The sequence below is a fragment of the Macaca nemestrina genome, chromosome 5 (assembly GCF_043159975.1).
Source record: "Macaca nemestrina isolate mMacNem1 chromosome 5, mMacNem.hap1, whole genome shotgun sequence".
Lineage (NCBI taxonomy): Eukaryota > Metazoa > Chordata > Mammalia > Primates > Cercopithecidae > Macaca > Macaca nemestrina.
In genome coordinates this window covers 32,819,174-32,844,441 of record NC_092129.1, presented here as the reverse complement: position 1 = coordinate 32,844,441, position 25,268 = coordinate 32,819,174, and the positions used below count along the sequence as shown (strand labels likewise).

The 25,268-nt window shown below is 33.3% G+C and overlaps 1 protein-coding gene across 14 annotated transcripts in view; it reads left to right on the top strand.

Annotated features, from left to right (window-relative positions):
* Window positions 1-25,268, top strand: part of LOC105465585 (protein tyrosine phosphatase receptor type K) — a 558,841-nt gene that overhangs the window by 350,145 nt on the left and 183,428 nt on the right. The gene's annotated exons all lie outside the window — the stretch shown is intronic.

Below are 25,268 nucleotides of genomic sequence, written 5' to 3'. Positions count from 1 at the left end.
TATATAGTATATATATTGATATACATATATCTGTAGTATGTGTGTATATATATATATACACACACACACATACTAGATATATCTACATATCAGTATTATCTTGATATTGTACTACAACATCCAATTAGAACAACTTATTTTTAAACTTTCTTTATCAAGTTCTACATGTGAGTGCTTTAGTAATGAGCAAAAACAATTACCCTGATTTTTTAAACCCTCGAGTAAAAAGCCTCTGTAGGGTGAACTTAAATATTTAGACTTTCCAAGGATTTTCAGTAGCACAGAGGAGATAAAGCACCTATCTCCCTTTCAGTGAAGAGAAGAAAATAAATGTTTCTATCCTTTCAGATTTTACTGGAATGTTACTATAAACTAAAAAGTAGGTCAGCAAGACAGTTTTATTAAGAACAGCAGTACAAATATCATCTTAAGAAGATGACTGTACAACTGCCTATTATTAAAACAAAGGTAGGGAGAAGTGTTAGTGATTCATTCCCTAAGTTGTTCCAGTCTTTGCGTATGATGCTAATTAACCTGGGTAGGTTAATTTGATTTCTACTTTTTTAGCTGATTTCCTTTTATCTCAGTTATAACATTTTTATAATTATAGTTTTGTAAATAATCAGTAAGCCCATTTTTAAAACTCTGCCTAGTCAAATCAGCTATTAGTTGTGTAGTGAAAAGATTTTCGAAACATACTCCAGAGTTAGTTGATCAGTCCCTTATTTTTTAAGAAGATGAGTTAGAAGTGCCTCAATTACAAAATTGGCTCTAAGAGAGTCAAATTTGGAATTCTAAGCTTTTAGAAACATATTTTTGACAGAAACGTGTATACATATACTTGTAACAATAAAGTTAAAATGGGGTTAATGTTACCTTTATCTTAAATTTAACATCAAGAATTGATCTAATGAAGAAATTCATCCAGAATTAAAAATATTCTTCTATAAAACAATAGGGCATACTTATAGCCCTTTAATATACAAATCATCAGAAGTCTCTAAATAATAGAGGAATCAGTGTCTACTTCGTGCAGCACAACAGCAAAACAGAGCTCCTCCTTTATTACAAACAGTACATAGTAGTTTAATTTTCATGGGACTAGTGACGCATTTGTTGTATTGTGGTTTTTAGTGAGGAATATTGTATATGTCCTTAGTTAAAAATATATTCTCAGCTTGGACAGGTGGTATTTAAAGAGTATGGAGTGAGAAATGATTTGGCAGAATAACAAGGCATATTACAAGTGCCTGCCTTGAAAGGGAAGAAAGAGAGTTAGACATTTTCCATTACTGCCCACTGTTAAGGTGCTCGCATTATCCCCTAAACAACCTCATGCTTGTGGCAATAATCATGCACTGTCGGGTTTTTGTACTAATATGAAAGTGCAGTTCAATCTTTTTGACAAATACTGCATCATTTCTGGCTTGGCGAATTTTTGTCACTCAAACCTAGTTGATGTATAAGTAGGTTGTGACATGCTGGCTGAAATGACTTTGGATCCACTGTATTGAAGAAAGTAAAATTTTACTTGAAGTGTTTCTTCTTTCCATTTCTCACTCTTCTCTCTACTCCCTCTAGACCTCATTCTTTCCCTGAGTTTAGATTCACCCTACTTCCTTTGTAAGGTACATCGTTATACATTATATGGGAGAAATGTCTTATGGTGAAACTGAAGGAAGCTTTTCCTGGAAATGATAATTTACTTCTTTTATTATTTTCTCAACTGTGTATTTGCATGTGTATCCATATGCATCACTGCACAATCTAAGTGTTAACAGTTTTTTTTTTTTCTTTCTTACTAGGACTTATGTCTAAAAATGCTAGTTTGCAATATCTATAACCCTAGCACTTTAAAGTCATTCATAATCTGTCAATTGATATGAAATATAAACATTCTACCTTTTTACTTTTATTATTTTAGTGATAAATTTTGTACTCCTTAAATGTTCTCTGCAATTCTGTGTGGTTTGGGAGGAATTGTTTTAATTTCTTCTTCTTTAGTGACAACATGTGCATCTATTATGGAAAAAAATGAAAGGTAACAACATTGTTAATTTAAGAGATGACCATGAATTCTCAGTGCTAGCTCCCAAAGTGGCACTCCTAAGAAAGAGGTCATTTCTCAAGTAAATAATATGCCAGGTAAGATCTGTTTGCATTTTAAATAAAGTGATTGATTTAGGAAATACTACCTTTAGAAAGTGAAGGTTCAAATCAATAGGTTTTTTAAAGTCCCCCAAATAAGGTTATAAAGGAATTACCCATGTCATGAGTTTTTTTGTTGTTCTTGTTGTTGTTTTAATCATTCTTTCCTAGCAAAGTAGGCTTTGCTGAGTAAAAACATAGAAATAGACTTATCAATGCAGAAATGGATAGATATAAATTAAACGTAGATGTAGAGACAAAGATGTAGATATCTTCTCAGTCACTTATTTCTGGCCTGCAGGGGAGTTTAACTCAACTCCAACACTCAGGCTCCTACAGGCAGTATTCAGGATCTGCCTTGGTCTATTTTGTGGTATTTGTTGCATGAAGTTTCTTATTAGGCTTTGTGTTATTCAAAATTAAAATTTTACATATGATAGTCCAACTAATAATTTAAGAAATCATATTGCCATTATTAAAATTTGCTCAAAGTCTAATTTAAATAAAATTTTAGTAAAAAAAAAACCACAAAAGGAAGATGCCTACTATAATTTGAAGATATTCATTCACTAAGATTTCAACATTTGTTTTGTCACCATTAATTTATTTTGTTTTTCAAATAAAAAGTAAAATGTATTATCCCATATTGTTCTGGAAAGTGCCTGGTGTTTATCATAAAATTATATATATTATTTGTCTCCATTGTAATAGTGGCCTTAAAATAATACACACACACACACACACACACACACACACACACACTTTTGAAAATAACATGTTTAAGTGGGAATTGGAAAGAAATTAAATGCTTAAGAATAATGAGATGGTTTCATAAGTTCTGTTTTGTCTATGCATTAAGCATTTTTTAGCCATTGAAGTTATTTGTATAATGTCTTAATCCAATAATGAACATAATACAATGTTAAATGAGAGAATCAAGGTATGGTGAAATAACGATAAAAAATACCCTATGTGATAATTGTTGAGATCAGGAAATAATTGTATGGATAATTTTCTCATTTATTAACTTTATTTAAAGTCATTTCATCAGTAAAAATAAATACTTTTGAAAGAGAAAATTTGCAGAAAGAAAGAGATTGATCTATAGCAATAAGCATGAATTTAACTAACACATGGCTTACTTAAGCTTTCTTTGTTTTTTTCTTTTAAAGATAGGTTTTTCTAACTTAGGCTTGGGGCTGTTTTTTTTGTATTGTATATGTTAAAATATACAATGTGTTTTGATATACATGTAGATGCTGAAATAATTACTATAGTCAAGCAAATTTAGATAGATCACCTTCAGTAGTTATCCTTTTGTGGGGTGTCAGAGTACTTGAAATCTCCTTTTGCAGTGCTTTCAGTTTACAATAGGATATTATTAACTATAGTCTTCATGCTGTACATTTTTGTCTCTCCACTTAATGTTTCTACCTAACTGCAGATGTATAGCCTGTAACAGATTTCTCCAGACTTTCTCCCCCTCCCTACTCTCTGTTTCTATTTATGTGACTTTAAAAAAAAAATTCCACATTTAAGTGAGGTCACAGTATTTTCTGCCTGTGTCTGGCTTATTTCACGTAGCATAGTGTCCTCCAGCTTTACCCACGATGTCACAAATGGCAGGATTGCCCTTTTTAGGGAAGAATTGTGTAGATATATGTCACAATTTCTTTATCCAATTACCCATTGATGGACATTTAGCTTGTTTTCGTATCTTGGCTATTGGGAATAGTGCTGTAGTGCAGCGGTCCCCAACCTTATTGGCACCAGGGACCGGTTTCATGGAAGACAGTATTTCCATGGACTGAGGAGGTGGTGGGGGATGGTTTCAGGGCGCAACGCTGCTACCTCAGATCATCAGGCGTTAGTTAGATTCTCATAAGGAGCACACAACCGATTTAAAACATTGTGCACAGTTCACAATGATGTTTGCGCTCCAATGAGAATCTAAGGCCGCCACTTACCTGGCAGGAGGTGGTGCTCAGGTGGTGATTCTCCCTTGCCTGCCGCTCACCTCCTGCTGTGCAGCCCAGTTTCTAACAGGCCGTGAACCAGTACCAGTCTGTCACTAGGGGTTTGGGGACCTCTGCTGGAGTGAACAAGGGAGTACAGATATCTCCACAAGGTGCCAATTGCTGAGTCATATGATAGTTATACTTTTCGTTTTTTGTAGCACCTCCATGCTGTTTTTATAACGGTTGTATGAATTTACATTTCCACCTGCAAAAGAGAACAAGGATCCCTTTTCTCTACCACCTCACCAACACTTACGGCTGTTTATATTTTGAGCAAAATCTTTTTTCACTTTCATTTCAATCAAAATGCTTGAAAGAATTAAATTGAGCTGCTGCTTATTTGGGAGATGTCACAAGATTTACTTCCTAAGAGTTTGTGAGAACACATTTTCTGGCATTTGCTGTTCATCCAGACGCATTTTCATTCCAGTGACTTCGTCTGGAGATTTTAACTTCTGAGTACTACTCTTATTTTGCTCAGCTTTTAGGATAATGTTTTAAATAAGATTTTTAAAGTTTCTCAAAACTGAAAACGTTTTTACCTCAGACTAGAACTGAGTTAAATTTTTATTTAAAAGTAGGTTTTTGGTAACAGTAAAAGTTTTTACAAGTTTTTACTTAATAGTTAATAAAATGCTACTAGGTCAGGTGCAGGAGGTAAAATTGGTCCTAAATTGAATTTGAGGAAGGCATATAAGTAGAAGTAATATTAAGAAGGTGAGTCATCAGTTGTGTGATAGACCTATTACTAATAAATACAACATGTTGTAATTACAAGAATCAAGTTCATGAAATGTCTATTCAACTGTAAAATCTTACCCTACTAGAGCAATGATAGGGAACCTTACTGCAGTTGGACTGCCCGGTATGCAGTTTAACTTAAAATTATCTAGGAATTATTTTTATAGAAAATTTTGCTATGATTCACCTAGTTATATGAACTGTGTTACTCATGAGCAGCAACCAAGTAATTCAAACTGCAATTTAACCCTATTAATGGAGGGAAGTAATATGGAAATACTAAAACTGACATTTTACAAAGTTGATCCCAATATATCTCAGATGAAAAAAACTAGAATAATGCATGAGAAAAAAATTTTATATATTCTTTTTGTTCAATTTAGATATAAGTCATTACGGATATTCTGCATGGCAAATATTAATGCAATTAACTTTTTTAACTTCTGAGATTATTTTTAATTTAAATTTGTATGTTAAGATTTATTGGCCGGGCGCGGTGGCTCAAGCCTGTAATCCCAGCACTTTGGGAGGCCGAGACGGGCGGATCACAAGGTCAGGAGATCGAGACTATCCTGGCTAACACAGTGAAACCCCGTCTCTACTAAAAATACAAAACTTAGCCGGGCGAGGTGGCAGGCGCCTGTAGTCCCAGCTACTCGGGAGGCTGAGGCAGGAGAATGGCGTGAACCCGGGAGGCGGAGCTTGCAGTGAGCTGAGATCCGGCCACTGCACTCCAGCCTGGGTGACAGAGCGAGACTCCGTCTCAAAAAAAAAAAAAAAAAAAAAAAAGAAAAGATTTATTTTGTTTGTTTAGAGTGCTTGCCAGCAAACGCTGTGTTAATGTCATCTTAACTATTAAAATTGGATTTTTTTTTTCTGGCTGTGTACATATTTCTGTCATTTTGCTTTCTCATCAACCAGTTAAAATACTTTTTTCTGTTCATGTGAGTTTTTCATTTATATTTCTGTATAAGTCATAGCACAGACTGTGTTTCAAGTAAAACATCGGACCGATTTTAAGGAAGTTTTTTTTGTTTCTATCATTTTTAATCATTTTGAGGGAAGTTGAATATTTTTCCACAAGTGCTATACTTTATTCCTAATACTTTCCAAGTGATATTGATAACTCCAGGAACCCCAAGTAAAAGAAAACATAATATCAATGTTAATTTTATAGAAAATAAAATGTTATTCAACTAGCCTTTATTTTATTTACATATTTACATAGGAATATGTGTGTAATTTACATCCTTCCTAATTTCAAGAGTAATTCTAAGCTATTTACTAAAACACAAAAGGATTTAACAGAAGAATACTAAGTTGATAAGTAATTTGGGGAAAAAAGTGATACTAAAGGTAAAATGTAAAATAAATGAACTTGGGGGATAATGAGAGTAAATAAAAATTTATGTTTTTAGAGTTTTGTTACTAGAGGAGAGTCTTATGTTATTAGAAGGCACCATAGATTTGATACTAAATTTACTAGTAATAAAAGCAAAATCTGTAACAATTACTACCATATTTATTATTTATAATATAGCAGCTAATGCTTACCAGTCACTGATAACATTCTAAAAACTTTGTCCAGCATTTGATACGATTATCTTATTTAGTTATTGCAAAGACCCTGAGAAGTCTTGATGCTGTTATATTTCACATTTGCAGAAACAGAATCTCAAAAAAGTTAAGTGCCTTTCCTGAGATCACACAGCTATTAGCTGGTTGAGCTGGGAAATCTGAGTCCAAAATCCATGCTGTTATTACAGAATAAACATTTTTAAGGGGATAAAATATTAATAAATCAGAAAAGTATACCTTGTCTTAATTCTAAGGATAAGGAAAAAAAAATGTCTGTGGGGATTTTGCTTGGTTCAAGGATAAAATGGAGCCTATCTAGGGGAATGTCTGTAATGCATAACCTTCAGGCAATCCTCGTGAAGATCTCTTTGCTCTTTGGTGTTACCAAATTATTTTGTCTTAAGGCTACAAGCAAATTGACTTTCTAAAAGCTGTGTCTCCTATGAACAGTTAATACTAGAGCCAAGGGGAAGACTTACTGGTCAGAATTATAGTAACTTTATCCTTACATGTATCTAGAAGAAATACTCTTGTAACTGAGAGCTAAATCTAGAAATTCTTCTGTCATGCAGAATTTTGATAAATGTCCAATGCTATTTTTAGTTTTAAATGTTTTTACATGTATGTTTTACTTTTATATAATCTTTCACTTAACTATTGAACTACAGTTGTTCTGTGATATAAACTATTACAAAGAATATAGATTTGGCATTAGCTTCATTAATTTTTCATAAATGCTTGAGTATGATAAATTTACAGATTTATTCAGGCAGAGACATATTTGAAAATTTGTAGGAAAAAATCATGTTATGAACAGCTCCATAATTTTACTTTACTAATTGTGTATACCTTTTGGGTCTACTTTATATTATGTTTATATTGGTAATTACATATTCATATAAATACCTATTATATATTTATATAGGAATAGTGCAAAGCCACTATTGGGACTCAGGTTTACCAAAAGACTGAGATCTCATCATAAGATAGAATGATTTTCCTCCTCCCCATATAAAAAGTAAAGGAAAATAACCAAAACCTCTATCATGTAAAAAGAAAACATTATTAACTTTTGGAGAAATTCATACATCTCTTCCTGTGTGCATACTGTATGTAAAGAGGAAAAAGGGGAAGAATTAATGGTTGGATAAAATTAATGTACATAATATACTTTATATGTAGTACTTCCTAATAATAATTATTTCTTTTTTATGTAACAAAATTGGAAACTAAGGTAAAACTGAAATAATTACCGTGGATTAGGGAAAACTTTCCCATCACATGTGTTTCTGTCATTTCTTTTGTTTCTCCCTTGATTTAAGTTTTTTAAATGCAGTAGGCCAAAGTCTTGGGTGATTTGATAGTAGTTTTAGCATAATTTGCACACATAGAATTCACGGGAGATATAATTTTATGCAAACATGTAAACTTTCAACTGTGAAATTTGTATGAAGGACTGTTACATTTCTTATAATATGGGGAGACCACTTTAGTCAATGAGGTCTTTGTACTTCCATTGTGATAATTTAGATAGCTTTTATTTTCTGAAATGTGTTTGAAAATGTGGAAAATATTTGAATATTTCCCTGTTTTTTTTTCCCAGCGAATTTCATGCCAATATATACATATATTCTAATGTATATTACATTTCATATAATGTATATTTTCTGCCATTTTTCAAATGTTCTTTTCCTCTGGCCTTTCTTCTACCCTCCAATAATTTGTTAAATGTTTTTAATCTTCCCCCCAACCTGTATTTTAATTTTGTGCATTTTAAAGCAGTACTGGTTATATGTACTTCAGCAAACCAGTTTATGCCAGCTAAAGATTGAAAAGGAGAAATTAGTTTAAGATTTAGTTCTGTGTTTTTTAAAACCTTTTTAAAGATGAAGATATTAATCTTGTGTTACTAGTATTGAAGCAAACTCATATTGTTTAGTTCCTTGTCATAAGTTAGAGGTGTTGGAGGGTTAAAGTTTTTTTTGTTTTGTTTTGTTTTGTTTTTTTTGAGATGGAGTCTCGCTCTGTCGCCCAGGCTGGAGTGCAGTGGCGGGATCTCCACTCACTGCAAGCTCTGCCTCCCGGGTTCACGCCATTCTCCTGCGTCAGCCTCCTGTGTAGCTGGGACTACAGGCGCCCGCCACCGCGCCTGGCTGATTTTTGTGTTTTTGGTAGAGACGAGGTTTCACCATGTTAGCCCGAATGGTCTTGATCTCCTGACCTCGTGATCCGCCCGTCTCGGCTTCCCAAAGTGCTGGGATTACAGGCTTGAGCCACCGCGCCCGGCCGGAGGTTAAAGTTTTACCAAAGTAAATCATAATAGAACTGGACAATTTAATAGTAATGTCATATACAAAAGCCCAATTAATAACCCTATACGACCAGTAGGTGAAAATTTTATTTTATTAATAAAGCATCTGAAAATGAGCAGAGGGTCATAACTTTTAAGAACTAGGATTATAGGGTCATGCTTTATTCATGAACAGTAGACATGTTTTCTCTATAGTGAACTAAGCTATACTTCTGAACTTGAACGATTGTCTTTGTGTTACCTATATCTCTGATTCATCATTCATGTTCCTTTTCAAGTATCTTTATCTTTGTATAGATATTTATGTGTAAACACAATACTTGCTATGTAATAGTTTCCATTTAGCCATTAATTGGAGATGCATAATTAGAGTTGGTGATGGGTTATCTTCTAGAAGAAAATGAGAAGGAGTGAGGGATTTGAGTGTGTCGAAGGAAGATGATAGAGAGGACTGGAAATAATTCTCTAAAATGAGAATTCTTTTTTTTTTTTTTTTTGGTTGAGACAGAGTCTCGCTTTGTCGCCCAGACTGGAGTGCAGTGGCCGGATCTCAGCTCACTGCAAGCTCCGCCTCCCGGGTTCACGCCATTCTTCTGCCTCAGCCTCCCGAGTAGCTGGGACTACAGACGCCCGCCACCTCGCCCGGCTAGGTTTTTGTATTTTTTAGTAGAGACGGGGTTTCACCGTGTTAGCCAGGATGGTCTCGATCTCCTGACCTTGTGATCCGCCCGTCTCGGCCTCCCAAAGTGCTGGGATTACAGGCTTGAGCCACCGCGCCCGGCCTAAAATGAGAATTCTTAACATGCATTTCCATGAATTGTGTTTAGGCCACAGGAGAACTTGTACAAGAAAGTAAAATATATCCCATTTCACTACTCTCTAATTTAGCATTTCCTTTAATCGCGAATAGTCCACAAACTATAGTAGTGTTAGTAGCAACAATGACTTCATCTCCAACAAACATTGCAGATATTTTTATGTCACATTACAGATGTTTCAGATAGCTTGGAATATGATTTATTGTTCACTACTTTAAAATTACAATATTTATTAGACTTTCCTCTATTTAATGTATTGGTAAAGTAATATAGTTATGCATTATAGTTTCTGTTGGAATTCTCTGCATTTTATTTTAAGCATTTTTTAACCTTATTCTCATGAAGGGACTAAGCTTCAGTAGACTGCCAAAGGGATCCATGGTATAAAAAGTATAAAACCGTTGCCCTAAGAAGTAAGCTAATTCAGCTTGTTATTAACCTTTATTCTATTCCAAATGTGACAACATTTCAGCATTTTATCTGCCATCGTGCATAAAGTTATAAGGGAAATTGCAAAATATTTTTCTACCAAGCCGTTTAATCATGCATTTGTTTTTTTATAGAATAAATCTACCCAACAGAAGGGGGAAAATGAAAAATTGTTAACTCATTTAAGCCCATCCCAGTCCAAAAACATTTGAAACATCACAATGAAGTAAAGGTAGAATGATAACTGCATTTACAAATATTTCTTGTTAGGAAAAAAAGTATTTTATTCTAATAAATAGAAACATAGTAAGCATAATGTTATTTATATTAATAATGAATATTAAACATATTAACATTAAGTATTATATAAAAACATTAACATATTAAACATAATAAATAAAAAGTTAGGTTTCGTTTTGATCTTAATAATTTAAGAGTAACAACTGGCACAGTGTTCAAGTAATAAGTAGCACCTAGAATTGTGCTAATCACATAGAAAAACAGAAAAACAGAAGGCACAAAAGCCTGTCAGTGTTGATGTCCACATTGCTGTTTTCAGAGGATTTGATTACTATCTCTAAGCAAGATTCTGTACAGATCTTATCAGTATTTGTGGCTTCCTGCAATTTTGTTTTACTACTCAAAGTTCACGATTAATGGACCTCTCCCTAATAGATTTAACTAAGTATGTCTACTCTTTCTTTCGTTAATTGAGCACATGAAGTATGTGGCCCATTCTTAAGTTGAAATACAGCCTTCAGCAAGGATTTGACAATCAATTATTTCTAAATACATTTGGATTTATTGCTTTCACCTCAGACTCTTTCTGTATATATGAAAAGTGTTAAGACAGTTTTAGGGAGTGTATGAGCTGTACCCACATTCTGGCTTTCCCAACACATACAGACATGGGAAGGCCCAAAAAGAGCTCAGTGTCCTCTCTTTTTCTCTTTCATGCACAAACGTATAAACACACTCAAAGACACAGAGGACAAAACAAGATAAAATGGAGTAAATTTAGATTTTAAAAAAATGTAAGATTCAGTTCACTGGTAGCTGTATTATATATCATATATTTTTAGTCACACATGTAAGATGTATGTCTTGAATATGAAAAAGTTCATCTGCTTGTAAAATATAAGTCTTATAGTTCAACATAATAGATAAACATCAAAACTAGTATCCTCATTAGGTTGTATAATGGTATATTGGCACTTACTGTTATTTAAATGTCATCCCCATTTCCTTTTTGTAGTGCTGATGTTAACCTTGTAAGCTCTAAATTGTCTGGAAGTTAATGGTCTGTTATATGAGTTTAATAGTTCTTAGTGAAAGAATATTAGATTATATTATGCAGTTTGAAATGTAACTTGATCTCTACCTCATAATCATAAGTAATGACATAGTCTTGGTTGAAATTAGGGATGTTTGGTTTATTTTCTCCTGATGCTGTCCATAGTATAAATGATAATTTGTATTTTTTTGTTTTAAATTGACAAATATGTTTATTTGCCCATTCATTACACCCAAGTTTATGAGGGTTAGAAAAGAGAACAAATATGAGCATATAAGAGTACAGTGTTCTTTTTGAAAATCAAACTTTGAAATTTATCTTATTAAAGTTGGTAAATTCAGAAGCATTATATTCTGTCAGGACCCACATATACCCTTGTCTGGCTTTGAGAGAGTTTTATTTATTTAATTTTATAAGAGTTAAATTTGAATTGGAGCTAATGTAACTGACAAGAGGGAAATAGAAGCAATTGGCTTGCACTAAACAAGTTTGAATGGTTGTTAATGTGAATGACTTTCAGGCAGTGAATGTCAGAGAACAGTAGATTACTTTCTTTACCTCAGGCATTTTAAACCATCTCCTGTGGTAGGACTGACATAATTTCTCTCTCTCTCTCTCTTTCTTGAATCTAGGAAGCAAAGTAATTGGAGTCTGGTAATTTTGGCCTGTGGGTGATGAAGATAAATCATAACGAGCTGTGGAATACACACTGACAATTCACATAGGGCTACTAGAACATGAAACTTTCAGTAATGCATTAATCAAATATTGTTTCTTTCTGATTTATATTCAAGAAAGCCACGGAACTGTTAATTATGAATGCAGTTATCATTTGTTATTTTTGACTAAATTCACATGCAAAACAAATTGTTTCCAAATATAAGCCATTTTGTTCTTAAACATGGGCGAAGAAGTTTTATCTTTTCTATTACATGATTTTATATTTGTTTAACTGAAATTATTTGAGGTTTTAAAATAATAGAGGTGGAAGAGAATAAAAGACCATCTGGTCTAGCCCCTCTCTTTAAGGCTTATAAATGTGTAAATCATCTTGAGCAGAAGGAGGTGTACTTACCTAAAATTTTATAAAAATAGAGGTTCCACAGCTTTATTCAATATCCTATTCTTGAAATTTGGCACTAAAGTGTTAAAGGATCCTATTTTATATTCAGTTTATTTTAGTATTAAGTTAATCTTCTAACATGTTTTAGGCTTTGGAAGATTAGCCTTAATGTTTTTATTTGTCAATATAAATTTATATTAAAATACATATTAATACTTATTTCTAACATATTATTTTCAGTGCACTGTGCTAAGGATTCACTTGCATTATTGCATTCAGGTCAACAACCTGATGAGCTTCGGTTTGGTTATATCCATTACAGATTTAGGAAAGCAAGATTAAGGATAGTTAAGTAATGTGGCCAAGCACATGGCTAATGAAAAGAGTTGCTGTAACTTAAATTTTTTTACTAAACTTTTTCCTTCTGACCTACCTCCTCAGTGTTAGAGTACAAACTCTTTGTCTCTTAGGGCAAAATTTCCATCACTTTGTTGTTCATCCACTTTGTATCATCTTGTAGTCCTCTTTTCTCAGGTAATGGGAGTGTATCTTGTGTTTTTCAAACTTTCATTCATTATCATCCATACCAGCCATTTTAGAATTTGTTTCCTAATTTCTTCTGATGAAATTTTTATACCACAAATATACTGTGTATCTGTTTATGTATGTGTGTAAAAAGAGTAATTTTTTTTGTCCCCTTTAAGCATCAGTTACCCCCTTGGTACTGATATTGCTCCCATTTAGAATGAATATAGTGTATCACTATTACTCTACCTTTTTGATTGCATAAGTATACAATTCTTTTACTTAATATGAAATGTTAATTTGCTAAAAGTATGAAGAATATTAAAATATCAATAGTAATTATCCTCTTTTTAAGTTACGTGAGCTATCCAATGGCCTGAAATAAGAATAATTTTGAAGAAGTATATAGATATCAAGATATAAATGAAGTTTAATTCTTTTATAATAATATATAATTTGTGCTACTAAAAAAACCTCAGGATGTAAGTAAACATAATCCTGCCCATTTTACCTGATTTTAGATCTTCTGCTAAATTTTTTGTTTATCCAAATGTATCCCATCTTACAATAAATCTGTATTGCTCTCTGTTTTGACATCACAATCTATTGCCATGGAAGTGATTGATGGCTTACATTTATCTTCATGTCTTTAGAGTAGGTTCATAAGGAGGCTATCAGGAAGAAATAGACTTCATTGGTGCCAGCACCAGCAGACTTCGAAAGATCATGCACAAGTTTTTACGTCCATCTTTATTTTTTTTAAATACAAGAGTTGCAAATTGGCACTTTAGACTTTGATTTTCATTCTGTAATTTCCTTCAAAACCATATTTGATTATGATTCTTTTTAAAATATTCAAATAATGGGTTTTCCACAACTTTCATACTTTAAGTATAAAATGAGCTTACAACCCAGGAGTAGGAAACTGGCAATTGATAGGTTCTTCTACTGGGAAAGAAACCAGAGGATGATGAAAATCACTTGGCGCTTTTATATGTCGTTTGTAGAAAGTTCCTAGTATGGGACTCTGATTTACTTCTTTGTATCAAAACATGATAAATTGAATCTTGAAACTTGCTATATCCTTTTGGAATTACACCTAATATTGAATTATTCATATAGAAGAAATTGATCATTTAGGTTTTATAATTTCTTTTTTTCTATAATGGTTCCAGGTTTTTTTTTCATGAAGTTTTTTTGTTGTTCTATACTGAGTTTTGCAACCCTTCAGATATAAAAGAGACATTTCTATAGTGTCTCTTGTCACTCAAAACTAATTTTGATTTCAATGACTACCCAATATATGTTCAGAAATTAAAATAATTTCTATATAGTCAATTAATTAAGGGAAGGGTTTTTGAGCCCTAAAATGATTTTGATCTGTGTTTGTCTTGAGGAGGTAAGAACTTCAAAAATTATTACCTGTGAGGGAGTCTATGTCAACCATCACATTTTCTAGGTACATGTAGAAAAGAATGATACTGAATATAGGAGTAGAGGAATTAAGCTTCCTATTCAAATGAAGATTTTTTAAAAAGCTGTAACTATTAACTATTTGATAAAGGTTTTGAAAGGAAATGTGAAGTGGCCACTGTGAAGCTATGGTTTGAGTGACTTAATGGATCATGTATTTGGCAGCAGTAATGCTTCATGTGGTTTTTATATGAAGGAAAAAAATGAAAAATAGGAAACAGAAACCAGAAGTTTATGTAGACCTACAGAAATTAACTCTTCAGTGATTTATTTTATTTTGAAGTGTCTGTGTATTGTGGATGAAGCAAGCATTCAGACTTTCTTCCAGGGCTCTTGGCCCTCCTCTATTAAATGTGTGTCTTCTTTCCTTTCCAGAGTACATACAGCTTAGTCAGTAGGAACTAGAGAGAGAAGCCATTCACTTAAAAAGTTCTCATTTCCTTATAGATACTTTACATATTATTTTTCTTGAGTACTTATATTTAACATGCTTGGAAAAGAAATAAAATCAGAAATTTAAATGACTCTGGAATGTTTTTAACCATTCACAAGCTGTATAATAATCCATAATAATCCAAAACAAATATCAAGTCACTTTAGTAGTTAGAGAAATGTTATTCTTTATAGATTTGTGGTTTATTTAGTCAACTGTGATGTGCTTCATAATATTGATATATATTAACAAAAGATAATAAAAATCATTTATATGTTTTAAGAAATGAGAGAATCCTGAGATTCTTGAAGTATCTTTCCCATTTAAGAAAAAAGTAGAAGCAAGTATTGAAAGGATACAGTAGTGTTTAAAGACATTTTATGAAAATCAATAGCCTATGCTCAGACATGAAAGCTTATTAATTCTCTAGTGGAGTCTAGAACAGCTTCCTGTGATCAGACACATTACTTTCCCTGAAGCAAAAGCAAGAGGGATTATTAAATACTATAAAGTGCCTCATCACAGTTCAGAATTTGAATAAATTTTTGGTCTTCAGAGCTTTTATTCCTGATGTCCGACAAATCATGATGGGCCTGTGTTAACTCATTTGCCATATGTTATTATTATACCCATTTTAAAGTTATAGAACCCCAAAGAAAAAGGAGTTAGGTAACTTCTTTTGGGTCACACAGTTATTAAAATGATTCAGACAGTCTGACTTTACAATTTGTGTTCTTAAACATGATGCTACACTGCCTGTAGGACAGACATGCATGTTTATATACATACAGACACATGTATAAATAAGCATTTAGAACTATTTAGAAGTGGATCCCAAAAATTCTATACATTTATATAATTTCTTTAAATAAAGGTTATTTTCTTAAATAACTATTATATATTACTCTTATCTTTTTGTCACCAGTGTGACATGGTTTGGCTGTATGTCCTCACCGAAAGCTCATTGTGAATTGTAATCCCCACGTGGGAGGAAGGGCCTAGTGGGAGTTGATTGAATCATGGGGGTGGACTTCCCCATTGCTGTTCTTGTGATAGTAAGTTCTCAGAATATCTGGTTGCTTGTAAGTGCATGGCACTTCCACCTTCGCTCTCTCTCACTCCTGCTCCACCATGGTAAGATGTGCTTGCTTCCCCTTCACTTTCTACCATGATTATAAGTTTCCTGAGGACTCCAAGCCATGCTTCCTGCTAAACCTACGCAACTGTGAGTCCATTACACTCTTTTCTTGATTAGATAGTTCAGGTAGTCTCAGGTAGTTCTTTACAGCAATGTGAGAACGAATGAATAGCCAGTATGTAGTACGTTTTTTATTCTACAGATTATTATCAAAGCTTGTATTTGGCTGGATATTTAAGAAATTCCATGGGTTTTTTTTTTTTTTTTAATTTCAGGTCTAATTTATAAAATATTAGCTTATATTGGGAATATCAACTTTATGATGTATAGATTAAAGAAGAATACATAGATAGTGAAACACAAACACGGTAAATCATGAGAAAAAAATAGTCAACACTATAAAATTTAAGTTGTAAAAAACTTACAATAGTTGCCACATCAGTACAGAACTTGTGTTTCTTACACTTGGTATTTGTACCCTGGAATGGATAGGTGGACAGCAGAATTATGTTTACTGGTGTCCACCACAGTAGTTAGGAATGCTTTCCAATATTTTTATTACTGATCTTGCACTTTTTAATTTATCCAAACTTTTGTGACTCTTTGGAGCAATGACTGATACCACATCTGAACCAGGTATATACTGGAGCTTGAAACATCTCATAACACTAGAACATAAGGAACGTTTCAAAGCTTACTAAAGTTCTGTCACATGAGTTGAGGAGCCAGCCTGAAATTACTACCACTAGCCAGTCTAAGGTAAAATAAAAAGGTTGAAGCAAAGGAAGAAACTGTAATGGATTGAATCACATAAAAATATGTTTTAAAATTCTTAATATTAGGTTGGTGCAAAATATTAGGTTGGTACATTCATTGAACTTAATGGCAAAACCCACAATTACTTTTGCACCAACCTATAGAGTATAAAATTGATATCACTGATAATCTTTGGAAGATAGTAGGAAACCAACATATTCTGAAAGCTATAGAGAAAGAAATATTTAACCTGCCTTTCCTAAATTAACCATAACTCAAGATAACTAAATAGCTGAAGAGTGAAGGCTCCGAATTATTCCAACTAATGAATAAAGACAAAATGGTAGAATTATAATATTTCCACTAAGCAAAACTTAATAAAATAGATTTAGGTGATCATTAATGGTTGTTAATATTCCAAAAAAGGGAGCACTGAACATTGTGAGCCTCCTGGTAGAAGTATACAGCACCTATGAAATATTTTTGCCAAAAATATTCAATCCTGAATCTTATCAAACTTCTAGTATAACCACCAGTTTACAGGATATTCTGGGCACTGAGAGATGTGTAAATAATACTAAGCAAAGAAATCTAGAATGTAGGAATCTCTATTATATAATGTATAAATATTACTAGGATGTACTAATACTCTAATACTAATACTCATGCTTCTTTAATACTCGTGCTGTGTGAGAATGGGGGAGGAGAGAAAGGACTTACAGATTAAAAGAGACTTAAAAGGCTTATCAACTAAAATGCAATGTATGGACATTATTCAGATCCAAATTTGAACAAATCAACTAATATATTTAATGAATCTAGGTACATGTGGGTTTGTTACATTCTTCTATCTACTTTTCTGTATGTTTAACATTTTCCAAAATAAACATAAAAATGGAATATAACTTGGTACCTCTACCTGTATTTTCATCTTGAATCATTATGCAATTAACAAATTATGTGAATTTATAACAGCTGGAAATGGGTTATCATTTTCATTATTTTTGAAATTATCTCTAATTGCATTTTATTTCCTCTTTGATGAAGTAATTCCTTAGGTGAACAATTAAAAAAAAATCTCCCATTGGTTTTGATTATTGTATTACATGTGATCAAAAAATGAGGTAGTGTCGTTTGTACATTTTTGAAAAATTTTAAACCTCACTAACCAGGTTCATGTTGATATTTTGGGTTGTTTACAAAGATATAGAGACTATTAAAGAAGAAATTCTTATCTAAAATATCATTGTTTACCATGATATTTTGGTTTTTTACCATCAGTAAACCTTCTTTGTCATTTTATTATTAAAGTCAGCGAGATCATTTTAGGTTGCAGTGATTATTTTAGAGATACTAACGGTTGACATCAATGAAACTGAATTTTGCTCAATATTTTTCCTAATATTTTTTACTATTGACATTTGGATGCTGTATGCTTCAATAGAGATTCATATTTGTTATACCTTCATTATGAATTGGATTTTCTTTTTTGTCAATATACAAATTCTCAATTTTAATTATTAATATACATCAATTATTTATTAACAAATACCTAGATAAGATGTGACATGCAACTGAGATCACTACATTATTCATAACAATTAACAACTCTTAATATTAAGTCTTAGGAAATAAACCTGTCTTAGCTTTTTCTATCCTTCTTCTTTAATTCTTCTATCACAATCATGGCCTGCTCTAATCATAAATCTGTTCTTAGCTAAAGAATACATGCTTCTGAATTCCTAAGCTTCCATCATTATTATTGATAGTATTTGTGGAGTTTTACTTTTTTCTTGGGACCATGGAGAGTGAAGCACATTTTGATAAATGGAGGTCCGACCTATACCTTTATACTGGATAGTATAAAAGCTTTTTTAGCTGTTTTAATATTTCAGGGGAAAAGGCCATTTTGTCTTGGGAATATTGAATGAATAAATTTCTGTAAAACGAAATGATTAACAAAGTCTTTGCCGAATTTCATGCTTTTTATTTAGCAGGTATTGTATCGAAAACGTTGTCATTGTCTGTCAGAACAGTGTTATAATGCCTTTATCTTAAATTCTTTATAAACTAGCTGATTCTTGAAGGGGAGGACAGTATATTTACTTACATTCATTGTTAACTTGAAAGACGGATTTCAAACTGTAGAGCTGCCGTGAAAAATGTAATGCTAATTGTAATTTGTTTTTTTTTTTGTTTGTTTGTTTTTTTTTTTTGAGAGGGAGTCTCGCTCTGTCGCCCAGGCTGGAGTGCAGTGGCGTGATCTCGGCTCACTGCAAGCTCCGCCTCCCGGGTTCACGCCATTCTCCTGCCTCAGCCTCCTGAGTAGCTGGGACTACAGGCGCCCACAACCGCGCCCGGCTAATTTTTTGTATTTTTAGTAGAGACGGGGTTTCACCGTGGTCTCGATCTCCTGACCTTGTGATCCGCCCGCCTCGGCCTCCCAAAGTGCTGGGATTACAGGCGTGAGCCACCGCGCCCGGCAACTAATTGTAATTTGAAAAGACCAGACACCTCCTGAAAGTACACTTTTATACCCAAGTAATTTAAATCAAATTCTGGAAAACACTTTTTTTTTCTTTTGATAGCATATATGTAATATGCCTTAACTAGTAAGAAAACCCACATGCTGGAGAATGATGAACATGATTAAATAGATTAAATTACTTTTCTTATACTATGTATTAATAACTTTCTCAACCATGTCCCAGTGGCTGCAGCACATGTGCTATACCTTACTGAGGAAATTGCCTGCTTTTTTTTTTTCTTTTTTCTTTTTTTTAAGTCAGTCTTCACTATCTTGCCATTTTTTACCATTATCATTCTAACTTAGTGAAATCCTGGTTTTCTCATGTGTTGGTCTTTCTTTGATTTTGATTTCACATATCATACACATCAGTTATTTCTATTTTGTCTTGTTAATCCACTAATTTCTTCACATAGTTTATTTTTCTTCCCAAACACATTCTTGTTCACCTCGAAGGCAAAAATCGTCCTAGGTTCTGGATCATTTTCCTCATGGCTCTCAGTTGTAGAGAGATGGAAGACACGTGACAAATTCTAGTTAAACTGAATTCTGTAATTTAAAAAAAGAGGTGTTACAGAGTCAGTCCTACAGATGTTTGAGTTCCAGACCATTCCATGCAGGTCACCAGGTACTGCCTCTAGACTTAGATGATGTTCCCTGATAATTCTGTCACTCTTCTTCTGCAAGTTGCTCCACCTTTGTGAGTCACATCATATAAATGCTATTATTTTAATACTTCCTCTATCACGATCTATCCACTGTAAGCAGACCTTACTTATTTTTAATCACCCTTTTGCCACGTGGGTCTGTTTTTTCCCATTACTTTTCACTTTATCACCGTCTTAGGGAACTTAAGTAGCCAAATGGATAACCCATTTTCTTGTTTTTCTGTTTTCATGAGCACCCATGCACTGTTCAGACCCTTTGATTTCTAGCATTAAACTTACCAATTCAAGCTCTTCCTCCTCACTACACTGATTTTTTTTTTTTTTTTTTTTTTTTTTTTTTGGCTACCCAGCCTCATTGTAAAACCCAACTCCTCAGTCTCTCTAAGGTTTTCTCCTCCCCACCTGTCAGGATCTGTTCTTGGAGTATTTCACCAGTGTACTCACTCCAGCTAGGGTACCTCTCTGCTGATATCCCTCCTTTTGTCAGACTTCATTGAATAAATCCCACAATCAATGTGACCTGAAGTCCTGTCACTGTGCTGATTGGTTCTAGTAGACATCTAGTTTACCATCAGTCCTTTGACTCATCTCTTTCCACTTCTTATTTCTGAGAGCTGGTGACTCTGACAATTCCCCATTCTTTAAAACATCTAACCACTCTCTTAACTCTCAGCTACAAATCTTTCCTTTGATTTTAGTGAGAAAAATCAAAGGCATTTAATGTCAACTCCACGATGACTGTTTCTTTCCTCAACAAAACATTTTTTAGAATGTCCTCCCTTCTACCTTCTTCCTGACTCTGTGGCACTTATATCCTGTGCCTTTTCAGAGATAATAGCCCCTTCCTAGGCCTCCTTAATCTTTGGGGCTCTGGTCTCTGCAGGGACCTTTTCCATCAAACAATTCATCTTAGATATTTCTCTTCATTAAAGCAGCCACAAATATTCATATTCTTAAATCTCATCAAGGAAAAAAAAACCTCTGACCCCAGTTTTCCCTGATTATACTCTATTTTATTTTTCCTTCATTAATAAAAGTTTCAAAAAATTGCCTTTTTATCATTCTTGCCTCTATAGTATTTACTCATTAATTGTCTGTTATTCTGTTTCCTTGATCACTCCATTCAAACTTTCTTTTTAGAAGTTTGTGATAACCTTCTAACCTTCTCGTACGCAAATCTAATTTTTCTTAGATACCACCTTCTCTACAGTGGAAGCCTTTGTGTAACGTATAAGAAGCATAGATTTATAGAATCTAATTTATTTGAATGTTACTTATATTTATGCTACCTTCTGAAAAATAGGCGCTTATTTGTGTGTGTGTGTGTGCTTTTTTTTTTTTTTTTTTTTTTTTTTTTTTTTTTTTTTTTAAAGAACTACCTAATCTGCAGTTTTCATCTATGAAGAATTTATGGTCTTTCCTACTACTTCTTGCAGTTGTATGTTTAACTGTGTATGGGCTCTTTTACCATTTATATCTCCTCATATTTAGTGATCATCTACTAAAGAGATGTTTAAAGCTATATAGATTAGGATTAAGGACTATCTTTAAGAATGCCTTAATTTTTCTCCGCCTTTCTCTCCTACCCTTGGCTTAATTTTTTGTGGCTGTATACATTCATAAAATAAAATCTGATAGAGCAATCATGTAGGATTTTTTGATATAGTTCCAAGTACATTGCACATAGACAAAAGGAAAGCTGAAATCCATAAAATGGGGTAAAAAATACTCCTCCTCCCTATTTTGAATTTTTAAATTTTTTATTTATCTTGAAATTCTGGTTTAATTTGCAACAGATCTAGAAATTCAAGTCAATTTAACAGACATTTGTTGAATTTGGTAAGGCTTCACAGCCTGACATATCAATCAAAATTACTTTTTTACTTCATATTCCTTTAATATTTTGTTTTTGTCCTATAATCCCCTTGTAACATGATATGCTATATTTGAGTTATTGTCAATAATAATAACTGACATTTTAAGCCATAATTGTCTTTGCCAAATACTATGCATGCTAATCACCTTACATACTTTATGACTAATCTTTTATAAAAACCTAAAACCCAAAACGAACGTTTTCATCCTCCTATAATGATGAGTAAACACAAAAAGTTTAAATAAATTTCCCCAATTCTGTAGCTAGAGCCAGGATTTGACATTAAATCTGTGTTTTTCATAGTGTTGCCCTTCCCTTCGTCAGTAATTTATACTTAGACAATTGGGACTCCTCAATGAAAATGCAATATCCAGGAGGAAAGGGATAAACAGATGTTTATATAATGTTATAACAGGGTACATTTTCAAAGCATGAATAGCAGTCAGCTGTTTGAAAGTGTCAAGGAAGCAGAGAAGTCTTGACAGAAGGCGTAACATTTGGAATGCCTCTAGAAAGATGAGCAGGGAAGGCCGGAGAGGGGAAAAGGTGGTATATTCCTGAGTGAGGGAACAGTGAGTTCAAAGTGTGGGCCCTTCAGGGTCCGATGAGGCTAGAATGTAGGACATATACCAGTTATTAGGTTTTACTTGTTTGCTTCATAAACAATGGAAGAGTTATATAGTTCCTCTCTTGAATCCAGTTTTGTTGGAACTGTTCATTTATTTGGCCTATTGCCTACTATGTATTTGTGTAAGTCAAAAGGAATAAAATCAGAAATAATTTTATGTGATATTAAAAGCGTTAAAAAGCAACACTAAGCCCAGTGCAGTAATTATAGATCTGTTACCCCACCCCCACTCTTACCCCTGGAGTTTTGACTCTTTGGCTTACTGCTATATTGATTGTGGCTAAAATCACAGCCAAATCCACTAAACTTCTGGCATTCATTTTAACCCAAATTGATACTAATGAATGTCTTAAGACTACATTGTGCTTCCATCTCATGAGCAGACATTATGTCTGTTTCATCTTCCAGTAGAATAAGATTCACTTAGGGTTATTGAGGAAGATTCCGTAATTGTAATGAAATCCTGGCATGTTATAATTCCCGGAACACTGTTCCCCATAGTGAACATCTACAGTTAGTTGAAAGTAATCTCAGTTCTAAAGGCCTTCAGCAATGACTACCTCTTACCTATCATTTACATGCACACAGATACAGTGCTGATTTAGTTTGGCAGGAACAAGGAGGAAGAGAGGAGTGATGAGAGCAATATGAATGGGCATCCATATATCAAATTAGTTACATTACAAACATTATATCCAGCTTCAATTTATTGAGACCTTACCAAGTACTACGTTCTTTACCAAATACTCTGCATGCAGACCTTATCTATTTTAATTCTCACAACTACCCTGTGATGTATGTATTATTAAGCCCATTTAAAATAAATGAAGAAATAACCTTAGCAAGATTAGGTGTCACACAGTGACTACTAGATTAGAACTGGACTATATGTCTATCTAATTCCAAAGCTATCTACTGCATGTTTGCAACATTACAATGTGACTGCAATATAACAACTGTTCACAAGTTAAAATATTAATTAAGTTAGACAAATCTAAAGCACCATTTTAGTACATTTCAGGTTTAGTATATTCTATTTTGGAATTATTATCAATATTATTATTGTTTCATTAACCATGATATGCCATATTTTTTATTATTATTATTATTATACTTTAAGTTGTAGGGTACATGTACACAGCATGCAGATTTGTTACATATGTATACATGTGCCATGTTGGTGTGCTGCACCTGTTAACTGGTCATTTACATTAGGTATATCTCCTAATCCTATCCCTCCCCTCTCCCCCCACCCCACAACAGGTCCCAGTGTGTGATGTTCCCCAACCCTGTGTCCAAGTGTTCTCATAAAGATTTTCTTATTCAGTGACAGTCTACACCTTTATATCAAGCAGACTGATTTGGTTCATGGTTCTCTTTGATGAAAACGTATCAGTCATTTATGTAAGATATGGTCGATGAATTCCGCTTGAAATCATGGAAACAAGTAATTAAATTCTGTCATTTTCCCAAACCTTGGCTTTGTTCTTTCCTTGGAAAGACATAATATGATCGTAGAGTAAACCAAGTTTCATTCCTCCAAAGCTAATGAACATGCAGTTAAATTTTCTATACACTAGTGATTGTTTTTACTAAGTACATCATTGTAGCTGGACACATCATTTTTAAGCAGAACTTTTTTTTATTTTTATGTTTTGATAACTCTAAAATGTTTTAAAAGTTTGCAAAGGTAAGAAAAGAAAGGCTAATGTATTCTTTTTGGACAATCAGCCAATCCTTGGTTTCTGCTCTGATTGGTATATTGAAGAAATGCTAATAGTGTATCTGTAACCTGTTAAAGAATATTCAGGTCTCTTCAGGAAAGGAATAATAAAATGCTAATGATCAACATTAACCATTTGAATTGGAAAGTATTATAGAGGAACGTTTCTGTCCTTTCCCTGTCAAAAGAGGATCACCTTCTACGGTAATCCCAACACAGCAATTACTCATACCTTCCAAATTCATGCTTTAGTAGACATTCTTTGAGGGAAGAAGTATATATTATTACTATCTGGAATTTCATAATGCTTTGCATAGCATTTTATGTAATATATGCTGAAGACATTTTTCAATGAATATTTTAAAATTCCAATAATCAGGAATTCTCTACCTCACAAAGCAACCCTTTTTATTTTTAGGCAGCATCTACCTACTTAAGTAAAATGTATTCTCCTCATCCTTCTGGTACTAAATACCAAAACCCTGCTTCTTCTACCATGATGGCTCAGCACATACTCATCATTCAAATAAATTCATCAGTGCCCCTCTTAAAATATGATATGGACAAGTGAACTTCACATGCTGTGGTTCAACCAAATATGGACTATGATTGCTTTTCACCTCCCATTTTCTGGTCACTAAGATTACATTCTTGCCAGCCCTATCTTAGCTCAAGTTTAGCAGTCAACTCAAATTCTTTTGTGGTTTTTTTTTTTCTCCATCACATTACTATCATACAAATTTACCTTTTAACCTTCTCCACAATAACAAAGAATCTGTACATTTGAAGATTACTGAAACAGGGGAGAAAATAGAGCAGGCAGAAAAGCCTTTGCTTTATTGGTTGGAGAGAAGGAAAGGAGACACTTGTAAACTTATGTTAATCATTTTTGGTCCATCAGATATTTTATTTTGTTCCTCGCTTCAGTTTTTATTGTTTTATCCTGTGTTGTTTTCATATGATCTATTGTTGAGCCAGGATATCCTCACATGTACTTGTATGATAGAGTTTTAAAAACATTTGCAGCAATCTGCGGCCAACCCTCACATTAATGATATGCTGCTGATAGGAAGAAGTCTCTGTATGAGTATTGAAAATTATTGAGATTTACTTATTGGATT